This window comes from Salmo trutta, chromosome 20, assembly GCF_901001165.1.
Source record: "Salmo trutta chromosome 20, fSalTru1.1, whole genome shotgun sequence".
NCBI lineage: Eukaryota > Metazoa > Chordata > Actinopteri > Salmoniformes > Salmonidae > Salmo > Salmo trutta.
Genome location: NC_042976.1, coordinates 36,162,140 through 36,189,350, shown reverse-complemented (window position 1 = coordinate 36,189,350; position 27,211 = coordinate 36,162,140). Strand labels below are relative to the sequence as shown.

Below are 27,211 nucleotides of genomic sequence, written 5' to 3'. Positions count from 1 at the left end.
TATTCATCCATGCTAAATAAATCCATTAGTAGCCCAGGGCTATTTCCTTGGTGGTGCTTGGAACATCAAACATAAGAAATTGTGGCTTAGAAAAACCTTCTTGAAGTAGAAGATAAGGGATGGAGCAGAGAAAGCACTGAGTCCTGATGGATCCAAGAGTCTAAAGCACATGGGTGTGTCATCTATGGGATGTGTCATATGGACTGGATTCACACAGATCCATCCAATAGTTCATCATTTACTTGGTTTGGTCTGGTTGTTGAACCATTTAACTAGTCCACATGACTCCAACTAAACAGATAGATTCATATTGAAGATTTCTGAACATAATACACTTCTAAAATGCAAGAGTTCAGGTACAGGCCATATTCTCAAAACAAGCCATATTATTCCCTATTTTCAAAAAAATGGCTTAACAAGGTCCGTAAATATTCTTCATTAATCAATATGCTGTTATGTCCTTCAAATCTTATGTCCTTTAAAAACCTCAAACTAGAAATACAAATCTTAAGGATTCATACAACCCAATTACAAATTAACTTCTACTGCACATGTCCAGATCATGGATCACCATGTCAAGAAGCTATGCCTATATATGACATGTTCAAGCTCAGAATAAATAGCTAGAATCATTAATTACAACAACTTTCCACAACATTCAGCCCTTGCAGTACAAGCACTACTCACATGCTATGGTCCAGGGTGGTCCTGTCCAACGGAGAGGAGAGATGTAACACCCACTGAATGGTTAAACACTACTGCATGTCACTGGCACATGGATGAAACTCTGCCTCCAAACAAAACACAGCCACCTAGTTAGTGTGGTGCCTCTCCCTCCCTCTGCCCCTGACCCAGCCGTAGCCGTATGCTCACGGAAGCGTGTAACGGGCTGGAGTAGCGTCACTTCCACTGGGTTATTTCATGGACGCGGCATCCATTAAGGGCTGGGACTGTGCTCTTGGCCCTGACACTCCCCTGTCGCTCCCCTCTCTCCCCTCTCCACCCCATAAGACAAAAGGCAAGCAAACAAAGACGGGGAGCAGGGGGGAACCTTGGGGATCAGGCTGCACACAGATGGGGTCAGTCTCCAAGGCTCTGCTGATTCGCTGCATCACAACCATACATAATCACAAAAGATACATGAAGAATACACTGCTCAATAAAAGCTCCTCATGAGATCATGGTGAAAAAAAATTGCAATTGCAAGGCCATACAATGGGAGAAGATATAGGGGAAAGGAGGACTTCTTCATTGATGTGTCCATGTGTTGATGTGTTAGCAAATCAGATGTGAGAAAACGCAGATGTAATCGAAGTGAAAGCATGCGTTAGGGATAGGCAAATATGTTCACAGACTTATTATAAGGTTGTATAGAATATTTATCTACACACTAAAACATCTAATAATAATAGTATCAGATAGGGGTTCTTCGGCTTGTAAATATCAACTTCATAAAAAACATGATTTTATAGATTTAGCGGAACCCTTTTTTGAAGGTTCTATAAAGAACCATGCTCATAAAGTTCTAAATGGAACCTGCACTGTTCTATAAAGAACCCTTTCCCAAGGTTCTATAAAGACCCATTAAAAAAGGTTTTATATAGCACCAAAAAACCTTCTGCTATGGTTACAACCATTTTAGTGTCTTTTAGAAGCCTTTTTTTATGGTTCTTTATAGAACCTTTCTCAATCTGAAAGGTTCTTTGTAGATCCTTTTGAAGAACCATACAGACTTTTTTATTCTGGTCAGCCATTATATTCCAGAGGTGTTATTACTGTGTTCATTGACAAGTTTAATCAAGTGAGCTATCTTTAAACAGCTTGGTGCCCTTAAGGAAAGAATTGAGAACCACTGAACAAATTGGTCATCTTTCACAAGACACCATCACTGGCCAACGTCATCTATAATATGTAGTGGCATAACACAACACATTGGATAAACTGGGATGACACTCTCACTCATGGTTGCACAAAACGCCACCGCTACTTACAATTTAACTATCACTAAAAGAGCAAACAATCATTTTGTGAACTGTAAATAAGAGCTTAAATGGTTCTTTGTGTCATTATGGTTGCACATAGAACCATCACCCTTTCCAAAGTCCTCAATTTTTTGTGTAGATTCATTTAAGTCATTCAGAAGATACTCTTATACAGAGCAACTTACAGTAGTGAGTGTATACATTTTTCATACTGGTCCCCCATGGGAATCAAACCCACAACCCTGGTGGTGTAAGCACTATGCTCTACCAACTGAGCCACATGGGACTGTGTACTCAACCACCCAAGTATGTTCAACCACCCAAGATACACAACGTTAACTTGAGGGATGAATCCAGCATGAACTGCACTGCACTGAACACAATCTGCATCATTCTGAGAGAACATTATCACTCCTGTTTAATTCTACCTTACTCTACTGTCCCCACGGACAGTTCTATGTGCACACGGTAACCATGGCAAAGGTTCAAGATTTTAATTACTCTGCTGGCCTATCAGTAAGATGATCTCCCCCAAGGGCTCACTACTGAAACACACATGGTTGATGGATCAAATAAATAAACATAGAAATGCATTTACCCCTGCAGCAGTGTCCTACTACAATAAATGATGAACCCTCCTCTCTAATCTATCAACAATACAAACAAAAGAATAGCAATGAAGATAACATCTAGTATCCTCTTTACCTTTGCTTCGGGTTTTTCATTTGAGTAGCTGTGGTTGAGTTTCAAGCGAGTGGAACTGGAAAGCCATGTGTGTGCCACAGCACAAGATGCCCTTAATGTAAACAACCTTTGGACTGCATTCTGATTAGCTTGGATAACATATAGTTGGCTGTGAGGGTCTATAAGAGGCATTGACCTGGAAGTTATGCTTTTCCTTTGAGTATAGGGCGGCTATACTACAGCTTGATTGTCTCCATGGCTACGACCCTGCCTGCCAGCACTGTGGCATCAGATTCCATGCAGCTTCACTCTGCTCTCTCTCACACAAGCTCTAGCCATTCAACAGCAGCCATGATCTGAGTTGACACAGTGAGGTATGTTTTTAAGAACATAGATGGGAAAATACTTGGTGTGCTGTTTATTAACAGTGAAAAGCTAATTCTCCAGTATTAAATCAACACTGAAAGTGTGGACTTGTATAGACACTGGAACAGTGTTAAATTAACACATTGCCTTTCGAGTGAATTGTAGTTACCACCCATGACTGCATTTGTTAGTTACAGAGACATGGTTGTTGTATTCATCCATTTAAAATTAAAGCACATTTATTTAAAGGTCATGAACAGTCAAAATCATGTTTTTCATGGAGTAGGGTGATATTTGGATGAAACCAGATCAACGTAAGATCATAAAGTTGGGATGTCAGCAAATATATTTCAAAGTTTACATTATTCATCTATGGCAAAGATACTTATATGTTTCTCCTTTCATCTGTGTCTGGTGTTAGCTAGTTACAGGCTAGCTAGGTCTTCAGCCAGCATGGAACAAAAGGGGGAAGGGTCATTCAAAACACTATCAGTGCTGCTGTGAACTGCATCACATAAAACAAAACAAACGGGAGATGTATATATACAATGATAATACAACATTCATGCAATTTAAATGTCTGAGTAGCTTTGTGGATTACCAAATTAGCTTGAGGTAATTTTACTGCAATACTGCTATCTGCAACCACGCTGCTTGACCTTTATTTAACAAGGCAAGTCAGTTAAGAACAAATTCTTATTTACAATGACAGCCTACCAAAAGGCAAAAGGCCTCCTACGGGGATGGGGGGTTGGGATTAATGATACAAAATGTTATAAAAATATAGAACGAAACACACATCACGACAAGAGAGACACCACAGCACTACATAAAGAGACACCTATGACAACTAAATAGCTTGGCAGAAATGCATGAAAACACAGCATGGTAGCAACACAACATGACAACAACATGGTAGCAACACAACATCGCAGCACCACAAAATGGTAGCAGCACAAAACATGGTACAAACATTATTGGGCACAGACAACAGCACAAAAGGCAAGAAGGTAGAGACAACAAACATCACGCGAAGCAGCCACAACTGTCTGGAAGTGTCCATGATTGAGTCTTTGAATGAAGAGATGGAGATGAAACGGTCCAGTTTGAGTGTTTGTTGCAGCTCGTTCCAGTCGCAAGCTGCAGCGAACTGAAAAGAGGAGCGACCCAGGGATGTGTGTGCTTTGGAGACCTTTAAAAGAATGTGACTGGCAGAACAGGTGTTGTACGTGGAGGATGAGGGCTGCAGTAGATATCTCAGATAGAGGGGAGAGAGGCCTAGGAGGGTTTTACAAATAAGCATCAACCAGTGGGTCTTGCGATGGGTATACAGAGATGACCAGTTTACAGAGAAGTTTAGAGTGCAGTGATGTGTCCTATAAGGAGCATTGGTGGCAAATCTGATGGCCGAATGGTAAAGAACATCTAGCCGCTCGATAGCACCCTCACCTGCCGATATATAAATTACGTCTCCGTATCTAGCATGGGTAGGATGGTCATCTGAATCAGGGTTAGTTTGGCATCTGCGGTGAAAGAGGAATGATTACGATAAAGGGAACCAAGTGTAGATTTAGCCTCAGCCTGCAGCTTTGATATGTGCTGAGAGAAGGACAGTGCACCATTTTGCCATACTCCCAAGTACTTGTATGAGGTGACTACCTCAAGCTCTAAGCTCTCAGAGGTAGTAATCACACCTGTGGGGAGAGGGGCATTCTTCTTACCAAACCACATTACATTTGTTTTGGAGGTGTTCAGAACGAGGTTAAGGGCAGAGAAAGGTTGTGTGTAGAGCTTTTAATACAACATCCGGGGAGGGGCCAGCTGAGTATAAGACGGTATCATCCGCATATAAATGGATGAGAGAGCTTCCTACTGCTTGAACTATGTTGTTGATGTAAATTGAGAAGAGCGTGGGACCTAGGATCAAGCCTTGGGGTACTCCCTTGGTGACAGGCAGTGTCTGAGACAGCAGATGTTCTGACTTTATACACTGCACTCTTTGAGAGAGGTAGTTAGCAAACCAGGCCAAATACCCCCCAGAGACACCAGTACTCCTTAGCAGGCCCACAAGAATGGAATGGTCTACCGTTTCAAAAGCTTTGGCAATAAAAACATCAGGACAACATAGCTTAGAATCAAGGGCAATGGTGACATCATTGAGGACCAATAAGGTTGCAGTGACACATCCATAACCTGAGCGGAAACCCGATTGCGAACCCGAGCTAATACTATAGACGTCAAGAAGGACAGTCAGTTGATTATTGACAAGTTTTTTCAACACTTTTGATACACAGGGAATATATAAATTGGCCTACAACAGTTAGGATCAGCTTGATCTCTCCCTTTTAATAAAGGATGCACCGTGGCTGACTTCCAAGCAATGGGAACCTCCCCAGAGAGGAGAGACAGGTTAAAAAGGTCAGAGATAGGCTTGGCGATCATAGGGGCAGCAACCTTAAAGAAGAAAGGGTCTAAACCATCTGACCCAGATGTTTTTGGGGGGTCAAGTTTAAGGAGCTACTTTAGCACCTCGGACTCAGTGACTGCCTGTAGGGAGAAACTTTGTAGCGGGCAGGGGAAAAAGAGGGAGGAGCATTGGGGATAGTCGCACAAGAAGGGGTGGGAGATGAGGAAATGTTGGACAGGCATGGAGGCATGGCAGAGTCAAATAGCAATCCTGACTTAATGAACTGGTGATTAAAGAGCTCAGCCACATTCTCCTTGTCAGTAACAACCACATCATCAACATTAAGGGACATTGGCAGCTGTGAGGAGGAGGGTTTATTCTCCAGGTCTTTAACCATTTTTCAGAACTTCTTGGGGTTAGACCCACAGAGAGAAAACTGCTCCTTAAGTTAACTAACTTTGGCCTTCCGGATAGCCTGAGTGCACTTATTTCTAATTTGTCTGAACAAGAGCCAGTCAGCCTGAGTATGCGTGTGCCGAGCAATTTGCCAAATGGAATTCTTGAGGTGGAGTAACTCTGCCAGTTCACGGTTGAACCAGGAGCTGAACCTGTTTTTAATTCTAATTTTCTTTATGGGCGCATATTTGTTAACGATACCACTGAAAATATCAAAAAAGAAGGTTAAAGCGTCTTTGACGGTGTATAATCAAGCTGATTATACACCAATTTACAGAAGCCATGTCAATTCAGGCCATGACAAATCAGGACAGGTTGTTTCACTGAGCAGCCATTACAAACACATGCTGTAAAACAGTGATCACTAAGGTCATTACAGAAAACACCAGACTGATACCTATCAGGATTATTTGTAAGGATAACATCAAGGAGAGTAGCCTTTTCTGAGAAACATTTAAGGAGTCCCATTGCTTTAGGACTTGGTCAGTTGATTTAAGCATGTCACTGTTTAGGTCCCCTAGCAGGACAAATTCAGACTTAGTGAAAAGGGCCAGGAGAGAGCTTAGGGCATTTAGGGTACAGGCCGGTGCTGATGGTGGCCAATAACACCCGGCAACAGTCAACAAAGAGTTATTTGAAAGTTGAATGTGTAGAACCATCAAATTGAATTGTTTGGCGACAGACTTGGTAGAGACAATAGAGCACTGAAGGTAATCCTTGGTAAAGATTGCCACTCTACCACCTTTGGAAGATCTGTCTTGCCGAAAAAGGTTATAACCAGAAAGGTTAACATCAGTGTTCAAAACACTCTTTCTTAACCACGTCTCAGTAATGACCAACACATCTGGATTGGAGCTGTGAACCCACACTTTCAATTTATCAAATGTAGGTAATAAGCTTCTAGTGCTAATATGCAGAAAACCAAGGCTTTGAAGAGAGCAGAAATCAGTGAAGCAGATATCAGAGCACAAATAAGAATTGGGGCTAGTAGATGGGCCAGGGTGTACATGCACAATCCAAGATATAAGCAGCAGTAATACAATCAGGGCACGGCAGAGTACAGGGAGAGCTCTGCAGTGTTGATTTAGAACATTTGAATGTGCATAAGATGGCAACAAGATCATAATGTACAGCAATTTATTCAGGTAACATGAATACAAAGCTGGCGAGATGTGGTTAGAATAGGATGGGGGGGCCAAGAGTCTGTGTAACCAATAGAGAGTCAGAGTCCCGAGTGTGAGAACAAACAGTCAGTACCACGGTTGAATAAACAAGCAAGTTCATAGTCAACAAAGCACGCAGGAGTCATGAGGCAAATAGCATAAAGCACAAGAGAAAAATACAACGACTTGGGGCTAGTCATTGTAAGTTCAAAGTCACTTACCCCAACATTGCGTGTGTGCTGGAGGAGAGCGAAAGCTCAGGAGAGAGGAGGGAGTCTGGTGGGGGAACCTGTACGAGACAGGCCAGGGCAGATGGTGAACAGATCACCAGGTGGAATCCAAGCACCAGTGCAGCAGGCAACGGGAGTAGGTGTTACACCCACTTGGGAAAAACTTTTTTCGGGAGGCAGATTCCTTGTTGAAAATCTCAGCTAGCTAGCTAACGTAGCTAACGTAGCTAACATGTCTCTGTCCACCGTCTTTTCCACATGGAACATTTTTGAGATTCTGAGGAGGATATCTCCGCACAGATGGAGGGGGCTATGAAACTATCTTGCCATTGTCATGCTCAAGAGTTTTCATGCCTCTCACTTCATACTTCAGTGCTAATTTCTGTCTGTTTATTTTCTAGCGGCTTGGTAGCTTAGTGGCCTTATTTATTAAGCTTTATATATCAAAATTACCTAGAGATTATTGTCTTTTGATTTTGGCCTTCAGAAATAAGTTCAGACTGAACATTACTCACTCAGTTTTGTGTTGAATGGTATTTCCAGGTTCCAATGTGTTTCTTCTACAGGTTTTGGTTTGTTCTAAGTTTTTTTTATTGATGATCCTTGGTGGTAATAGTTTAATCAGATAATTTTTAGGTATGGAATTGTGATTTGGAATGAAGGCTTTGATGTTGATGGTAGTATCCTGTGTAAGTCCTTGCGAAATATATAAGTTTATCTACATTTATCCAACTCTAAATTCTATCAAAGTAAGGCGAGCTCATTAATATATCTCCCCACCCACTCAGCCTGTCTTTTCAAACTTCCTGGTAGTTAGCCATGAGAGACAAAGTACTAAAATGTTGAGCAATTCTATCCGAAACAAATATTATGTGTGATATTTTAGTCACTCAAAGGCTATTTTACATGGGAATCAGAATGACTGTTCGGGACCTTTAACACAATATAATACGTATTTCATAAGGCCTGAGTTTGAGGTCCTACACTCTAAACATAAGAACTCTGTAAGTGCTGAATTAACACTCATTGGTGTAAAATAACCCCAGTGTTGATAAAATAACCAGATTTTAACCAAAACCACTCCCATCATTATCATATTTCCCAGCATGCTCTATTGCAGGATGATTTTAAGAATTGTTTGTTTCAATATCTATGTTCTTGCATGTACATTGATTGATTAATTCATCTTATGTTTCTCAAATATAAATGAAATACATTTTCTAAACTAATCCAATATGTTACTAGGTACTGAAATGGTTGTTCCAATTTAGACGCTTTAGGTTGTCTAATATTGCAGTCTTCCCAACCCTGGCAGTCATTCTGAATGCAGGTTGTGGTTGATTAAAAATGCTCAAGGTTGGATATTGGCACTCTGGCTGAATTTCAATAGGAATTACACATCACTTTGCAAGCCAGCATAATGTGGCAGGTTGTGTGAAAAACCCAACAAGCATAGGTTAATTAAACCATCAATTTAGTTTTCATTCTGGGTTGATCAAGCAGCTGGAATAATGTAATCTATAGGTTATATTCAAGGGGTGTGGCTTATTAGGGGTGGGGCTTTAACATAGTTAATGTCATTCCTGGTGATCATGTTAACTTTGTTCACAACAAAGTCATATTTTAATTGAACACAATTGCACATTACATTTTTATACACAAATATAAATGCCTTTATTTTCATATTAGTGCTACATAGTGGTTACTATCACATTGGGCTTTGGATATGCTTTCAAAGGTTATTCAGTGTCAAAATCTGTTTTTTTGTGAAATTGGATGATATTTGAAGGAAACCAGATTAAAGTATGATGACCAAAATATGAAAAGTTACTGTTGCTTCTGCATAGATAAAGTTTGATCATAAAGTTACCGGTTCCCTCCCCCATGTCAAAAACTTGGATTCATTATTAAGGGGACAACGTGATGTCACCTTTACTCTAATTTGAATTTGCCAAAGGTAACATGATATTCTCTAACCTCATTTCTATAAGTACCACCTTGTAACCAACATCAGAGAAGGCATGTTTGCGGAGGGGTGTGGTTTATATAGCTAGATAGCTACTCTACTGGTGCCAAAATTTTACTGTAGGGTGTCAGCAAATACAGTGCATTCGGAAAGTATTCAGACCCCTTGACTTTTTCCACATTTCGTTTTTTTCCCTACATCAAGCTACACACAAAACCCCATAATGACGAAGCAAAAACAGGTTTTTATAAATGTTTGCAAATGTATAAAAAACAACAACTGAATTTACATAAGTATTCAGACCCTTTTCTCAGTACTTTGTTGAAGCACCTTTGGCAGCGATTACAGTCTTGAGTCTTGGGTATGACGCTACAAGCTTGGCACACCTGTATTTGGGGAGTTTCTCCGATTCTTCTCTGCAGATCCTCTCAAACTCTGTCAGGTTGGATGGGGAGCATTGCTGCACAGCTATTTTCAAGTTTCTCAAGAGATGTTCAATCGGGTTCAAGTCCGGGCTCTGGCTGGGCCACTTAAGGACATTCAGGGACTTGTCCTGAAGCAAATCCTAAGTTATATTGGCTGTGTGCTTAGGGTCGTTGTCCTGTTGGAAGGTGAACCATTGCCCCAGTCTGAGGTCCTGGTTTTTATCAAGGATCTCTCTGTACTTTGCTCCATTCATCAGTCCCTCGATCCTGACAAGTATCCCAGTACCTGAAAAACATCCCCACAGCATGATGCTGCCACCACCATGCTTCACCGTAGGGATGTTGTCAGGTGTCCTCCAGACGTGACGCTTGGCATTCAGGCCAAAAAGTTCAATCTTGGTTTCATCAGACCAGAGAATCTAGTTTCTCATGGTCTGAGAGTCCTTTAGGTGCCTTTTGGCAAACTGCAAGTGGGCTGTCATGTGCATTTCACTGAGGAGTGGCTTCCGTCTGGCTACTCTACCATAAAGACCTGATTGGTGGCGTGCTGCAGAGATGGTTGTCCTTCTGGAAGGTTCTCCCATCTCCACAGAGGAACTCTAGAGCTCTGTCAGAGTGACCGTCGGGTTCTTGGTCACCTCCCTGACCAAGGCCCTTCTCCCCCGATTGCTCAGTTTGGCCGTGTGGCCAGCTCTAGGAAGAGTCTTGGTGGTTCCAAACTTCTTCCATTTAACAATTATGGAGGCCACTGTGTTCTTGGGGACCTTCAATGCTGCAGAAATGTTTAATACTCTTCCCCAAATATGTGCCTTGACACAATCCTGTCTCGGAGCTCTACAGACAACTCCTTTGACCTCATGGCTTGGTTTTTGCTTTAACATGCACAGTTAACTGTGAGACCTTATATAGACAGGTGTGTGCCTTTCCAAATCATGTCCAATCAATTTAATTTACCACTGGTGGACTCCAATGAGGTTGTAGAAACGGCTCAAGGATGATCAATGGAAACAGGATGCACCTGAGCTCAATTTCAAGTCTCATAGCAAAGGGTCTGAATACTTATGTAAATAAGGTATTTCTGTTTTTTACATTTAATAAATGTGCAAACATTTCTAAACCCCTGTTTTCGCTCAGTCATTATGGGGTATTGTGTGGAAAAAGTCAAGGGGTCTGGCTACATTCCGAATGCACTCTATGATTAACCTCTCTATGGTAGGGGACAGTATTTTCACATCCGGATAAAAAACGTACCCCATTTAATCTGGTTATTACTACTGCCCAGAAACTAGAATATGGATATAATTTTGATTTGGATAGAAAACACCCTAAAGTTTCTAAAACTGTTTGAATGGTGTCTGTGAGTATAACAGAACTCATATGGCAGATAAAAACCTGAGAAGATTCTGTACAGGAAGTGCACTCTCTGACCATTTCTTGGCCTTCTACACTCTCTTTATTGAAAACAAAGGATCTCTGCAGTAACGTGACACTTCCTGAGGCTCCCATAGGCTCTCAGAAGGCGCCAGAACGTTGAATGATGACTTTGCAGCCCCAGGCTGAAAAACAGTAGCGCATTTGGTAAGTGGTCGATCTGAGAACAATGAGACGGGTGTGCGCGTGCACGTGAAGAGTCCATTTTAGATTTTGAGTCTTTGAACAAAAACAGGGTTTCCCGGTCGGAATATTATCGCTCTTTTCCAAGAAAAATCGCATAAAATTTGATTTTAAACAGCGTTTGACATGCTTCGAAGTACGGTAATGGAATATTTAGAATTTTTTTGTCACAATACGTGCCGGGCGCGTCACCCTTCGTTACCCTTCGGATAGTGTCTTGAACCCACGAACAAAACAGAGGATATTTGAACATAACTATGGATTATTTTGAACCAAATCAACATTTGTTATTGAAGTAGTAGTCCTGGGAGTGCATTCTGACGAAGAACAGCAAAGGTAATCCAATTTTTCTTATAGTAAATCTGAGTTTGGTGAGTGCCAAACTTGGTGGGTGTCAAAATAGCTAGCCCGTGATGGCGAGCTATCTACTCAGAATATTGCAAAATGTGCTTTTGCCGAAAAGCTATTTTAAAATCGGACATAGCGATTGCATAAAGGAGTTCTGTATCTATAATTCTTAAAATAATTGTTATGTTTTTTGTGAACGTTTATCATGAGTAATTTAGTAAATTCACCGGAAGTTTGCGGTGGGTATGCTAGTTCTGAACATAACATGCTAATGTAAAAAGCTGGTTTTTGATATAAATATGAACTTGATTGAACAAAACATGCATGTATTGTATAACATAATGTCCTAGGAGTGTCATCTGATGAAGATCATCAAAGGTTAGTGCTGCATTTAGCTGTGGTTTGAGTTTATGTGACATTATATGCTAGCTTGAAAAATGGGTGTCTGATTATTTCTGGCTGGGTACTCTGCTGACATAATCTAATGTTTTGCTTTCGTTGTAAAGCATTTTTGAAATCAGACAGTGTGTTTAGATTAACGAGAGTCTTGTCTTTAAAATGGTGTAAAATAGTCATATGTTTGAGAAATTGCAGTAATAGCATTTCTAAGGTATTTGAATATCGCGCCACGGGATTCCACTGGCTGTTGAGTAGGTGGGATGATTTCGTCCCACATACCCTAGAGAGGTTTACCCTATTCATCCATATGGCAAAGGTACTTACATGTTTCCCCTTTCATCTGTGTCTGTTACTGGCTAGCTAGGTCTTCAGCCAGCATGGAACAAAAGTGGGGCAAGGGTCATTAACAACTCCGACACAGTTGTCAAGTCAACACATCCTTCAGTGCTGTGATTTTGTTGGTAAGTTTTTATAAGGATCCAAGATGGCGTAGCAGTAGGACGTGTGTGTTTGTCTTTGTCTTATCCCGTGTAAATAGCCGGTCTTTTTCGTATATCTTAATCTCACTATCTATCTACGAATGAAATATACTTTCCTGCAACTCGCCTCACCCAATGCGGTACAGATCTGCTATTTTTATTCCTTATAACTGGATCTTCCATCAGGAGCTAACCAGCTAACTAGCTACTAGACTTTGTTAGCCACGGCTAGCGGTCTCCACCTTTTTCTTGGTCACCAGCCAGCCTTAGCTCGGACAACACCTGCCAGTCTGCACAGCGCGATATCAACCCAGAGAATATCGGACTGCTTCTCTTTACCACATCACTGGATTCCTGCCGTTTTGGATCATTACACCGGATCATCGCAGCTAGCTAGCTGCAAACGAGTGGCTACTGTTAGCTAACGCCTCTGTCCCGAAGCAAGCCCCAGCTAGCCTTGAGCTAGCCGCGAGCTAGGCCCATATACCTGCTAATTCTAGGGCTACAAGACCTTCTTTGCCTGTTGGCCTGGACCCTTTATTGTCAACACGGAGCCCTGCCAATCCATCACGACTGGACTACCAACGTGATCGCCCGATGTGGTCTCAACAGGCTATTCTGTTACGATGTCGCCGAAGAACCATCTACTAGCCACGGCCCGCTAGCTTTTCTGAATGCTGTGTCCCCTAATCGCCTTGCATAGTAGTGACTACCGAACGGCACCCTGACTCACCTATTGCTGCTCTTTTGACCCTATTATCACTCGGCTACACAGCTGATGCCTCCTGGACTGTTTCAATAACACTATACCTCATTTTGTTTACCTGTCAGCCCCAGCCTCAAACTCAGGTCCTGTATGTACCTAACTGACCCGCTCTGCACATTCATCGCCATTTACCCATTGTTGTCTTAGCTTTCCTGATCAACACATGTGATTGCTTTATGCCTCTCTCTAATGGGGCAGCTGCATAGCCTAGTGGTTAGCGCATTGGACTAGTAACCGAAAGGTTGCAAGATCGAATCCCCGAGCTGACAAGGTACAAATATGTCGTCCTGCCCCTGAACAAGGCAGTTAACCCACTGTTCCTAGGCTGTCATTGAAAATAAAAATGTGTTCTTTACTTACTTGCCTAGTTAAATAAAGGTAAAAAATGTTTAATGTCAATATGCCTTGTCTTGGCTAGTTCTTATTGTTTTATTTCACGACCACCCCTCATCACTGTCAAATGCTCCCTAAAACACTTAAGTGAGCAGGCCTTTCTAATTGACTTGGCCCAGGTATCCTGGTAGGAGATTGACCTCATTCCGTCAGTAGAGGATGCCTGGTTATTCTTTAAAAGTGCTTTCCTCACCATCTTAAATAAGCATGCCCCATTCAAAAAAAATTGAACTAAGAACAGATATTACCCTTGGTTCACTGCAGACTTGACTGCCCCTTCGATAGCACAAAAACATCCTGTGGCGTACTGCATTAGCATCGAATAGCCCCCGCGATATGCAACTTTTCAGGGAAGTCAGGAACCAATATGCACAGGCAGTTAGGAAAGCAAGGCTAGCTTTTTCAAACATAAATTTGCATCCTGTAGCACAAAGTCCAAAAAGTTCTGGGACACTGTAAAGTCCATGGAGAATAAGAGCACCTCCTCCCAGCTCCCCAATGCACTAAGGCTAGGAAACACTGTCACCACCGATAACTCTACGATAATCGAGAATTTCAAGAAGCATTTTTCTACAGCTGGCCATGCTTTCCACCTGGCTTCCCCTACCCCGGTCAACAGTTCTGCAATCCCACAGCAACTTGCCCAAGCCTCCCCCATTTCTCCTTCACCCAAATCCAGATAGCTGATGTTCTGAAAGAGCTGCAAAATCTGGACCCCTACAAATCAGCCGGGCTAGACAATCTGGACCCTCTCTTTCTAAAATTAACCCACGGCAATTGTTGTAACCCCTATTACTAGCCTGTTCAACCTCTCTTTCATATCGTCTGATATACCTAAAGATTGGAAAGCTGCCGCGGTCATCCCCCTCTTCAAAGGGGGAGACACTCCAGACCCAAACTGTTACAGACCTATATCTATCCTACCCTGCTTTTCTAAAGTCTTCGAAAGCCAAGTTAACAAACAGATCACCGAACATTTTGAATCACACGATACCTTCTCCGCTATGCAATCTGGTTTCTGACCTGGTCATGGGTGCACCTCAGCCATGCACAAGGTCCTAAACGATATCATAACAGCCATCAATAAAAGACAATACTGTGCAGCTGTCTTCATTGACCTGGCCAAGGCTTTCGACTCTGTCAATCACCGCATTCTTATCGGTGAACTCAACAGCCTTGGTTTCTCAAATGACTGCCTCGCCTGGTTCACCATCTACTTCTCAGATAGAGTTTAGTGTGTCAAATCAGAGGACCTGTTGTCTGGACCTCTGGCAGTCTCTATGGGGGTGCCACAGGGTTCAATTCTCGGGCCAACTCTTTTCTCTGTATACATCAATGATGTCGCTCTTACTGCTGGTGACGCTCTGATCCACCTCTACGCAGACAACACCATTCTGTATACTTCTGGCCCTTCTTTGGACACTATGTTAAAAAACCTCCAGACAAGCTTCAATGCCATACAACACTCCTTCTGTGGCCTCCAACTGCTCTTAAATGCAAGTAAAACTAAATGCATGCTCTTCAACCAATCGCTGCCCGCACCCACCCGCCCGTCTAGCATCACTACTGGACGGTTCTGACTACAATATGTGGATTACTACAAATACCTAGGTGTCTGGTTAGATTGTAAACTCTCCTTCCAGACTCACATTAAGCATCTCCAATCCAAAATTACATCTAGAATCGGCTTCCTATTTTACAAAATAGCCTTCAACACTCTACTCGGCAAATTGGATGTAGTGCCATCCGTTTTGTCACCAAAGCCCCATATACTACCCACCACTGCGACCTGTATGCTCTCGTTGGCTGGCCCTCGCTTCATATTCATCGCCAAACCCATTGGCTCCAGGTCATCTATAAGTCTTTGCTAGGTAAAGCCCCGCCTTATCTCAGCTCACTTGTCACCATAGCAGCACCCACCCGTAGCATGCACTCCAGAAGGTAAATTTCACTGGTCACCCCCAATGCCAACTCCCCCTTTGGCCGCCTTTCCTTTCAGTTCTCTGCTGAAAGAACTGATCATTGTACCTGTACACAGTCCTTCTGTAAATAGCCCACCCAACTACCTTATCCCCATATTGTTATTTATTTTTTGCTCCTTTGCACCCCAGTATCTCTACTTGCACATTCATCTTCTGCACATCTATCACTCCAGTGTTTAATTGCTAAATTGTAATTATTTCGCCACTATGGCCTATTTATTGCCTTACCTCCCTAATCTTACTACATTTGCACACACTGTATATAGATTTTTCTATTGTGTTATTGACTGTACGTTTGTTTATCCCATGTGTAACTCTGTGTTGTTTGTGTCTCACTGCTTTGCTTTATCTTGGCCAGGTCGCAGTTGTAAATCAGAACTTGTTCTCAACTGGCCTACCTGGTTAAATAAAGGTGAAATGTTATATTTATTTAGTTTTATTTGCAAAACTGCTCACTGCATCCAAGTTGCTTGACATAGGCGTTTCAATGAGCTGTCAGTCAAGGTGAGGTCATCAATATAAGCTCCCCGCCCACTCAGCCTGTATTTTCCAACTTCCTGGTAGCTAACCATGAGAGAAAAAGTACTTTTCAGAATGACTGTCCAGGACCTTTAACACTTTCAAAAGTGTTATTTTAACACCAGTTGATCGGTGTTATGTTCACTGAAGATAGTGTACATTTCACACTTTCTCAATAGAATTCGCGGTTAAAGTCTGGCTGCCAAGGAACATTTTGTTTCACTGTTTATTAAGGTACATTGACTTGCTGTCCACTGCTGAAATGGCCGCCTCCTGCGGAGATATTCAGGTTAAGGAGATTGACAAACGTGCATCTGGCCAGGCGTTTGAGGTGATCCTGGGCGCTCCAGCTCCAGACGCCAAGGGAGAGTTACCTCTGTCTCCCCCCAAGAAGAAGGACCTGTCCCTGGAGGAGATCCAGAGGAAACTGGAGGCTGCAGAGGAGAGGAGGAAGTCCCATGAAGCAGAGGTTCTGAAGCACCTAGCTGAGAAGAGGAAGCATGAGAAGGAGGTGCAAAGGAAAGCCATGGAGGAGAACAACAACTTCAGCAAGATAGCTGAGGAGAAGCTTAACCAGAAGATGGAAGCCAACAAAGAGAACAAGGAGGCCTTTCAGGCAGCCATGAGTGAGAAGTTCAAGGAGAAGGACAAGAAACTGGAAGAGGTGCGGGCAGGACAGCGGAGTCAATCACCACCTTCCGGAGACACCTGAAACCCCACCTCTTTAAGGAATACCTGGGATAGGATAAAGTAATCCTAACCCCCCCCCCCTAAAAGATTTAGATGCACTATTGTAAAGTGGTTGTTCCACTGGATATCATAAGGTGAATGCACCAATTTGTAAGTCGCTCTGGATAAGAGCGTCTGCTAAATGACTTAAATGTAATGTAAATGTAATGTAAATGTACAAAATAGATTTTACTTTGCAGGCTATGACTAGCTACCATGTCTCACTCTAAAACTTGGACACCCTAAGCACAAAGTCTGCAGATAAAGTGTGCCTCAAATGTCCAGCACAAATAAATCATTTTCAGAGAAACGCCGGGATGAGTTGCAATAATTTTTTTTGCCGGAGAAACACAATACAATACTGAATGTCTGTTGTTTTCCCAGTTAAATAGGGAGACAGAGGCAGTAACTTACGGGGAAATAAGGTTACGTGTTATGTTTAGTTCCACAGCACAGCCTAATAGCTAAAGCTTGTTGGCTTTTCTTTTTTCCTGAAAAATGTATCCTTTTTTTGTAAGTCTGTGGTGAAAGCCTGCCACATTCTTTTCTGCTTGGAGAGCCCTGTAATTGCTTCCAGCAGCTTCTGATGGATTTTCTTAGACACTGTTAGACTATTAGAGTTATGTCTTTATTAAGCAAAATATGAACTTAAAGCTGTTTATCGCAACTCAGATGAAAAGGTGAGAAATGTCTAGGTAATTCTCAGATGTCTCAGACAGTTACACAGCTAAAAACTGGCTGACTAAACTTAGTCATCAGCACATTCATGATACCTGCTTAAATCATCAGTTAACTTCAATACAGACCCTATTGTACTGTGCCTTGTATCCTCCCAGAAACATACAGTTTTACTAAGACACTGAACAAAGTGGAGACTGGCTAGTGGGGAGTGTGAACATCTGCTGTTCCATGCTACTGTGTCCTATCCTGGGAGAGCCTCGGATAGGATGAGCGCTGCAGGAGCCCTCAGCAGGAGAACCAGCTCTTAGAATCTGGGTCTGAGCTTTGGGACTTCTGGCTGGGTGCATTCCATCCTCACTACACTACAGGCTCTGTCAAAACACCATCAGCTCTGGTTTGGTCTGGTCCCTCAGTGGGAATAATTACATGATGCATTGTTAGAGGCAGAACGGGTTATCATAGACAAGCAATATAGTGGATAGACGTTAGCTATCACTTCTTGGGATATATTTACACTATAGGTTATAGTTTCTGTAGAGGGCCCTGGCTAGATGGGGTTGAGTAGTCCTCAACAAGAGTTAACTGAAACAACTTGTAAGCTTCATTGCTTTGGCTGTCTAGAAGCATGCAGAGTATCCTCCTTTCATTCCTTCTCCATATATATCTCACTTGCTCTAAAGTCTTTGCAGGACACATTCCCTAAACTTGGCTCCAACAATAAATTTTTCTCCCATTTCAAAATGGATTAAACAGTCGCCTTTTCCACTGAGCTCAGATTGTCTTCTCTGGGAACTGGAGCTTGTGCTCCAGACTCCAACAGCAGAGGAGTATCCAACCACACATTGTGGTGACTGACTCACAGACTTAGCATCACTCTTTCCACAGTCAATGCTACAGTACAGTACAACCCTTGGGCTCACATCAACACGTGCTCTGTCACAACCAATGGCTGGGAATAATATAGGAATGGACAAAGCCATTGATCACATGACACCATTGATTCCTATGTGAAGACTCAATAGCGCATTTGAAGCCAAGGAAGTCAGGTTAAGATGCGCATGCATCTTTAGTTACTCCAGGTAGGGATGTTGCAGGCTAGCTCAGTGTTGCCCCCCCCATAATTGGTTAAATAATCGAGGATATACATCTGGTGTAATAGAATAAATTATTGGTACAACGATTGTCTAAAAAAATGCTTTATTTACACAAAGATTGACCATGAAGTTTGACATTTTCTCATTCATTTTCTCATTCCCTAATGAGGATCCTGTTTTTTTGCAAATTATGCCTGCAGTACCGTGGTCTGCCTTGAACTTCGTGGCTTCAATTAGAGTGGGCAGTCATTCTCCCCTGATCACAACACCCAGGCCTAGTGAATTCACACTCACTAATGGCCCTGGCTCTCTTGACCTGGGATGGATACATTGCGTTCATTTATCATTAAGAAGGATAGTAGTGAGGCAAAAGTGGGGTTTAAGAGGTGATACACCAACAGAAACTACAATTCACATTGCTGAAACATAAATAAAAAATCACAAGAAATCCATTGCACTCAGGATTATTATAAGGTATTGATGAGAAATTACTCATCTGGCCAGTTCTTAAAAAAATTAAAAATTAAAAAGAGCTGGTTACGGAATTCAGTCCTCAAGGCAAAGAAAACACAAAATATTAATGTTGAGAGAAAGTACTACTGTTTCAGTCTATTTAAGACAAAGTTTACAAAGAAAGTGTTTGAAGTGTTTGAACACTACCAGATGCTTCTAGGCTGCACATGAGGGAAACTACAGAAAACCAAAATGAATATACCACATTCCCACTTTTACCATTTTTGGCTCAATTAAATGTACTGTATCCTTTCCTAAAATAACATGGTACTGCTGTCGTTTCCACCAAAAAGCTTTAGGTTAAGATATATGACATAACGTTTATTTGAAATTATAAGATTTATGGTGTAAAATTACAAGGAACGGAACCCTCTGACCTCCTTATGTACAGTAGCCGCATGACAGTTGACTGGTTCCCTGAAATGAAGTATATGTACATTTTTCTGTTTAATAAGCCAAAGTCAGAACAGTTTCCTCTTTGTGGTACCTGGTAACTCACTGGACTTGTCAGCAGGTATGATTCATGTCCACACCAGTCTCAACCTGTTCTTTTACAGCAATTCCTGCTCCTCCTTACTTGGAACACACACTCTCTCTCTCACACACACACACACACACACACACACACACACACACACACACACACACACACACACACACACACACACACACACACACACACACACACACACACACACACACACACACACACCCCTGGGACTTCAACACCTGACCAGTAGCTCAGTAACAGGAATTCCCTTACAGCACATTCCTATTCTGTTGTCTCTCAGACTGGCAGAAAGAGTCAAGCAATATTAGGCCCCCGAGTCTCATCATTATCCATTTAAGAGAGATTGATCAAATCTTTATATAGGCCTTTTTTTATAGTCCTTCTGATTCAATACTGAGGATGTATTATCCTAATCACTTTGTAATCCCTAATCACATTCTCTGCCTTTGCGCAAGAAATTGTACACCGTGTGCGGGGGAGACAACAATGTTGAGTCAGCAATGGTTAGCTTAACAATTTGGTTGTTAAGGGACGCAACTGAAAGTCATGGAGAAAGTTATACTTTACAAAAACTCAGTGCTGAATACAATTCATAGTCTCATCACTATTCCAATGTTGCCATTTGTCCTTAGACCTCTACAGTATGTATCTTACCTGGCTCCCCATGGCTGCCATGTGTGTCTCTCCCAGGTGAATAATGGCAGAACAGCAGAATGTGGCCAGGCAGAATGTCTCCGTCAGGCAGCCGTCAGCCAGGATTCCTCTGGTAAAAACATACAGGAGACAGGAGGTTGGAAGGTGTTCTGTCTCGCTGCTGTACACTCCCCTTCATCAGGGTGTGTACACACACATACCATGTTGACACACACTCTGCTTCTCATCTGCCTCACAGGTTTACACAGGAGCACAGAAAGCTGGGCTGGGGTGAGTCCTTCCACCCCAGGGGAGCTGCCATTACAGTAATGCCTTTACAGTTCTATCCACACACAGTGTACAAATATTTCCATTTTAATTCATCCTATTTATACTCACTGTAAGTCATCATCTGACCTACCCATATGATGGGGGAACTTATCTGTTCTGCACCTAATAGGCACAAACTTTGTAAATTATTGATTATCGTTTGGTAGTTAGCTGCAAAAAACAACAACAAATGAATTAGATAGAATTAGGAGGAAAGTCAGGGAGACTTGTGTTTACTAGGGCTAGGTCTGTTAGCCATGGGTGGAAAATCAGTTCCTGATAATGGGGAAAAATGCTCTTTCATCTTAACAGTTTATCCCACATGGCCCTGGGCATTCTCCACTGAGATACCACAGCAGAGAAGACACACAGATATAAAGAAGTCTGGAACAGAATGAATCTCCCTAAGCATCATCCTACGCCAATAGGCGTAATTAGAAAAAGGCCAAATTGAATTTCTCAGCTAAAGACTCTAAACCCTGCGGGATTGCTTGCAATGTTTGAAAAATGAACGATTTCATCACAATGGTGTGATCTTATGGGTCTGAAGTAAACATACCTCTCCCAACCTCCCTGAGGACAAGTCATATTTTATGCTAAATGGACTTTTTTGGTTACATAGCAGAAGGCTCAATGAAGACCTTAGAAAACCTTGAGGAAATTCCCTCAGTTTCAGTGACTCCAATAAAATGAAATGACTACTTATTATCAAGGCCTATCTTCTGCTTAATTGCTGCTTGCTTTCACTTGACATTTCTTTGATACATAAAACGCATAATTATATGGTTGGAAAATAGATTTATCGCTCAGTGTCTCCTGCTTTGTCTGAGCACCAATGTTTTGCCCCAATCAATTTAGCAAGCATTAATATTGAAATTAAGACATGCCTTGGAATGTTAACTAACAGCCTTCAGCGTTTTCTCCAGTGAGTAGTACACTCTTAGACAAAAGGGTTTCAAAAGGGTTCTTTGGCTGTCCCCATAAGAGAACCCTTTTTCGTTCCAGGTACACTATAACAAATGTTGGGTTAAAAACAAGCAACCAACTCGTTATCAAACTTTGATTATTTGAATCAGCTGTGTAGTGCTAGGGCAAAAACCTAAATGTGAAACCAGGTGGGGCCCAAGAACCGAGTTTGGGATACCCTGATTTACTGTAGCTATGATGCACCGGGTCAGATCAGAAGACAGGAGGTGTCGCTTTGTAGGGGCTTGGCTTTCAGCCAGTTATTTTTGCTCACTCGGGAGAATAAATAGAATTCCAATGAATCTGTTCTGTTGTAAAGTCAACATGTTACGTTTAAGCACTGACACTTTTGGGGTTTTAATGAGGTTTATACAAGAGCATGAGTTCTTCAAGTCCCTCTGCATATCTGAATGTTGGGTTAGTTACTGCTTAGTTATGGTATCTAATAATAATGCAGTTTAATTTTATATTACAATGTGTAAGGTTCAAAGTAATTGGAATGTGCAGTGTACAAATTAAACATGATGAACAGGAATGCTATTTACTCTCACAGGGGGCCAAAATAATGATATGGAAAGCCATGCCCCTAAAAGGCCATGCATTATTAATTTATCCATCAGTTGTTGTTTTTTTTTCACTTTCATGCTGGGTTGACCCAACAGATGTGTATTTATATATTTTTTTATATTGCAGTCCATAGGTTATTCATTCAGGCAACAGCGTTCAATTGGTTTCATCAGACCAGAGAATCTTGTTGCTCATGGTCAGAGTCCTTTTGGTGCCTTTTGGCAAACTCCAACTGAGCTGTCATGTGCCTTTCATTGAGAAGTGGCTTCCATCTGGCCACTCTACCATAAAGGCCTGATTGGTTTCCGAATGCACTGTGTCTGTAGCGCTGAGAATTACTGCTCCTTGTTGAAGTTGCACAATTCTCTGATTGTTAAGGAGTTGGATACTCTGTGTCTTTACTAGGAAGTGGCTTTTGGTTACTATGATGAAGTAGAGTGCTAACACATTTTCTAAAACAACAATTGTTAAGAATCAGTTGGCCAGAATAAGGACATATTGTGGTTGACCCAAACTGATCTCCTGTCCCACCATGTCCAAAGCATCTGTATCCCCATTGTGCTAAAGTACACTATGTCAACCCAAGAATAGATCATCTAAATAGGAGAATCAAAAAATGACCTCTCTCGTAGAGGATACCAATATTTAAAATGTTTTTCAAGGCATTGTTCACACACATACGTTAGATGCAGTGCTGTAAAGTAGTTAAGTAAAAATACTTGAAAGTACTACTTAAGTCGTTTTTTGGGGTATCTGAACTTTACTTTGCTATTTATATTTTTGGCAACTTTTACTTTTACTTCACTACATTCCTAAAGAAAATATTGTACGTTTTACTCCACACATTTTCCCTGACAACCCAAAGTACTCGTTACATTTTGAATGCTTAGCAGGACAGGAAAATGGTCCAAATCACATACTTATCAAGAGAACATCCCTGGTCATCCATACTGCCTCTAATCTGGCGGACTCACTAAACACATGCATCTTTTGTAAAAAATGTAATAATGTCTGAGTGTTGGAGTGTGCCCCTGGCTATCCGTACATTTTTTCAACAAGAAAATGGTGCTGTCTGCTTTGCTTAATATAAGGAATTTGAAATAATTTATTATTTTACATCTACTTTTGATACTGAAGTATATCTTATCAATTACAGTTACTTTTGATACTTAAGTATATTTAAAACCAAATACTTTTAGACTTTTACTCAAGTTCTATTTTACTGTGTGACTTTCACTTTTACTTGAGTAACTTTCTATTAAGGTATCTATACTTTTACTCAAGTATGACAATCGGTACTTTTTCCACCACAAAAGTATGTGGACATCACTTTATATGAGTGGATTCGGCTATTTCAGCCACACCCTTTGCTGACAGGTTTATACAATCGAGCACACAGCCATGCAATCTCCATTGAGAAACATTGGCAATAGAATGGCCTGTAATTAAGAGCTCAGTGACATTCAACGTTTCACAGTCATAGGATGCCACCTTTCCAACAAGTCAGTTTGTACATTTTCTACCCTGCTAGAGCTGCCCCGGTCAACTATAAGTGCTGTTATTGTGAAGTGGAAACGTTTAGGAGCAACAACGGCTCACACAAGCTCACAGAATGGGAGTGCTGAAACGTGTAACGTGTAAAAATCGTCTGTCCTCGGTTGCAACACTCACTACCGAGTTCCAAACTGCCTCTGGAAGCAACATCAGCACAGTTTGTTAGGAGCTTCATGAAATGGATTTACAAGCAGCCGCACACAAGCCTAAGATCACCATGCGCAATGCCAAGCATCGGCTGGAGAGGTGGGAGCCTCACCACCATTGGACTATGGAGCAGTGGAAGCTGGCAGTCCGATGGACAAATCTTGTTTTGGCGGATGGCATGAGAATGCTACCTGCCCCATTGCCTTGTGCCAATTGTAAAGTTTGGTGGAGGAGGAAAAATGGTCTGGGGCTGTTTTTCATGGTTCGGGCTAGGCCCCTTAGTTCCAGTGAAGGGAAGTCTTAATGCTACAGCATACAATTACATTCTAGATGATTCTGTGCTTACAACTTTGGCAATAGTTTGGGGAAGGCCCTTTCCTGTTTCAGCATGACAATGCCCCCTTGCACAAAGCAAGGTCCTTAATTAAAGAAATGGTTTGTCAAGATCCGTGTGGAAGAACTTGACTGGCCTGCACAGAGCCCTGAGCTCAACCCCACCAAACACCTTTGGGATGAATTGGAACACCGACTGCGAGCCAGGCATAATCGCCCAACATCATTGCCCGACCTCAGTAATGGTCTTGTGGCTGAATGGAAGCAAGTCATCTTGGTAAGCAACTCCAGTGTAGATTTGGCCTTGTGTTTTAGGGTATTGTCTTGCTGAAAGGTGAATTTGTCTCCCAGTGTCTGTTGGAAAACAGACTGAACCAGGTTACCCTCTAGGATTTTGTCTGTGCTTTTGGCTTTATTGTGATCATTTTTTCCTTAAAATCTCCCTAGTCCTTGCCGATGACAAGCATACCCATAACATAAATACACGTAGCGTGGTACTCAGTGATGTGCTGTGTTGGACTTGCCCCAAATATAACGCTCTGTATTCAGAACATTAATTTCTTTGCCACATTTTTGGCAGTATTACTTAAGTGCCTTGTTACAAACAGGATGCATGTTTTGGAATATTTTAATTCTGTACAGACTTCTTTCTTGACACTGTCGTTTAGGTTAGTATTGTGGAGTAACTACAATGTTGTTGATCCATCCTCAGATTTCTCATATCACAACCTTTAAACTCTAACTGTTTTAAAATCACCATTGGTCTCATGGTAAAATCCCTAAACAGTTTCCTTCCTCTTTGGCAACTGCGTTAAGACACCTGTATCTTTGTAGTGACTGGGTGTATTGATACACCATCCAAAGTGCAATTAATAACTTCACCATGCTCAAAGGGATATTCAGCATCTGATTATTTGTTTAATTTTAATTCTTCATATCTACCAATCGGTGCCCTTCTTTGCAAGACATTGACAAACCTCCCTGGTCTTTGAATCTGTGCTCACTACTCGATTGAGGGACGTTACAATTATCTGTATGTGTGGGCTACAGAGATTGGGTAGTCCAATTAAATCAAATCACATTTTATTGGTCACATACACATGGTTAGCAGATGTTATTGCGAGTGTAGCGAAATCATGTTAACCACTGTTGAACATGGAATGAGTCCACGCAAATTATTATATGACTTGTTCCGCACATTTTTACTTCTGAACTTATTTAGGCTTGCCATAACAGAGGGGTTTAATACTTATTGATTGAAGATATTTCAGCATAGGATTTTTTATTAATTTCTCAAATGTTCTACAAACAAAATTCCACTTTGACATTATGAGGCATTGGGTGTAAATCACTGACACAAAATCTCAATTTAATTAATTTAAAATTCAGGCGATAACACAACAAAATATTGAAACGGTAAAGGTATGTGAATACTTTCTTAATTAAGGCACTGTCTTTTCATTTCTTACAACACTGAAATAATATAGTGGGAATGAAATAAGGTGTGTTAGCTCAAATACAAAAATACACTCAATATACTTCCTAATGGATCATCTCCTCACAGGTGTGATTACTACCTCTGAGGGTTTAGAGCTTGAGGTAGTCACCTCATTCAAGTACTTGGGAGTATGGCTAGACGGTACACTGTCCTTCTCTCAGCACATGTCAAAGCTGCAGGCTAAAGTTAAATCTAGACTGAGTTTCCTCTATCGTAATCGCTCCTCTTTCACCCCAGGTGCCAAACTAACCCTGATTCAGATGACCATCCTACCCTGCTAGATTACGGAGGCATAATTTATAGATCGTCAGGTAAGGGTGCTTTCAAGCGGCTGGATATTCTTTACCATTCGGCCATCAGATTTGCCACCAATGCTCCTTACAGGACACATCACTGCACTTTATACTCCTCTGTAAACTGGTCATCTCTGTATACCCGTCGCAAGACCCACTGGTTGATGCTTATTTATAAAACCCTCCTAGGCCTCTCTCCCCCCATCTGAGATATCTACTGCAGTCCTCATCCTCCACATACAACACCCGTTCTGCCAGTCACATTCTGTTAAATGTCCCCAAAGCACACGCATCCCTGGGTCGCTCATCTTTTCTTGTAAATAAGAATATGTTCTTAAATGATTTGCCTAGTTAAATAAAGGTTAAATAAAATTACAAATTAACATGTTCTTTTGAATAACAGACATTCCTTCTGTTTTACATGAAGAGGTAGCTGAACAGAGGTCTAGAAGACTGAATATGAGGTTAAAACAAGCACCTCAAATGAAATGAAATACATTTTTATTTGTCACATGTGCCGAATACAACAGGTGTAGACCTTACCATGAAATGCTTACTTACAAGCCCATAACCAAGAAATAGAGTTAAATGAACTAAAGTAAAAAATAAAATAAAAAAATAACACAATAAAATAACAATAATGAGGCTATATACAGGGGTTGCCGGTAACGAGTCAATGTGCGGGGGTACAGGTTAGTCGAGGTAATTTGTACATGCAGGTAGGGGTAAAGTGACTATGCATAGATAATAAACAGTGAGTAGCAGCAGTGTAAAAACAATGGGGGGGGGCCATTTGATGAATTGTTCAGCAGTCTTATGGCTTGGTGGTAGAAGCTGTTAAGGAGCCTTTTGGACCTAGAGTTGGCGCTCAAGGTACCGCTTGCCGTGACTGGAGCCTTTGACAATTTTTTGGGCCTTCCTCTGACACCACCGAATATATAGGTCCTGGATGGCAGGAAGCTTGGCCCCAGTGATGTACTGGGCCGTATGCACTACCCTCTGTAGCGCCTTACGGTCGGACAGTGCTGCCAATTGAGAATGAAACAAAGCAGATCTGCCCAGTGGTCTGTCAGTCTTAGTGAGAGCAAGAATGTTTCACATTAAATTACTAACAGAAGGAAGGCTGAGAAGGAAGGCTGTAATTATATGTTCTGGCTGAATACAGGATCAAGGAATACTCTGA

The 27,211-nt window shown here is 41.6% G+C and overlaps 1 protein-coding gene and 1 pseudogene across 4 annotated transcripts in view; one reads left to right on the top strand and one right to left on the bottom strand.

Annotated features, from left to right (window-relative positions):
• Positions 1-20,581, bottom strand: part of LOC115155960 (E3 ubiquitin-protein ligase Midline-1) — a 63,192-nt gene extending 42,611 nt beyond the window's left edge. For 3 of the 4 annotated variants that reach the window (XM_029703088.1, XM_029703092.1, XM_029703093.1), the window contains exon 1: positions 20,362-20,581. The gene's annotated coding sequence lies outside the window, so the exon portion shown is untranslated. Of the gene's footprint in view, positions 1-687; positions 757-20,361 lie in introns of those variants that run through there. The other variant, XM_029703091.1, reaches the window with a different exon arrangement.
• Positions 16,339-17,791, top strand: LOC115156366 (stathmin pseudogene; annotated as a pseudogene).
• Positions 20,582-27,211: the final 6,630 nt, after the last annotated feature.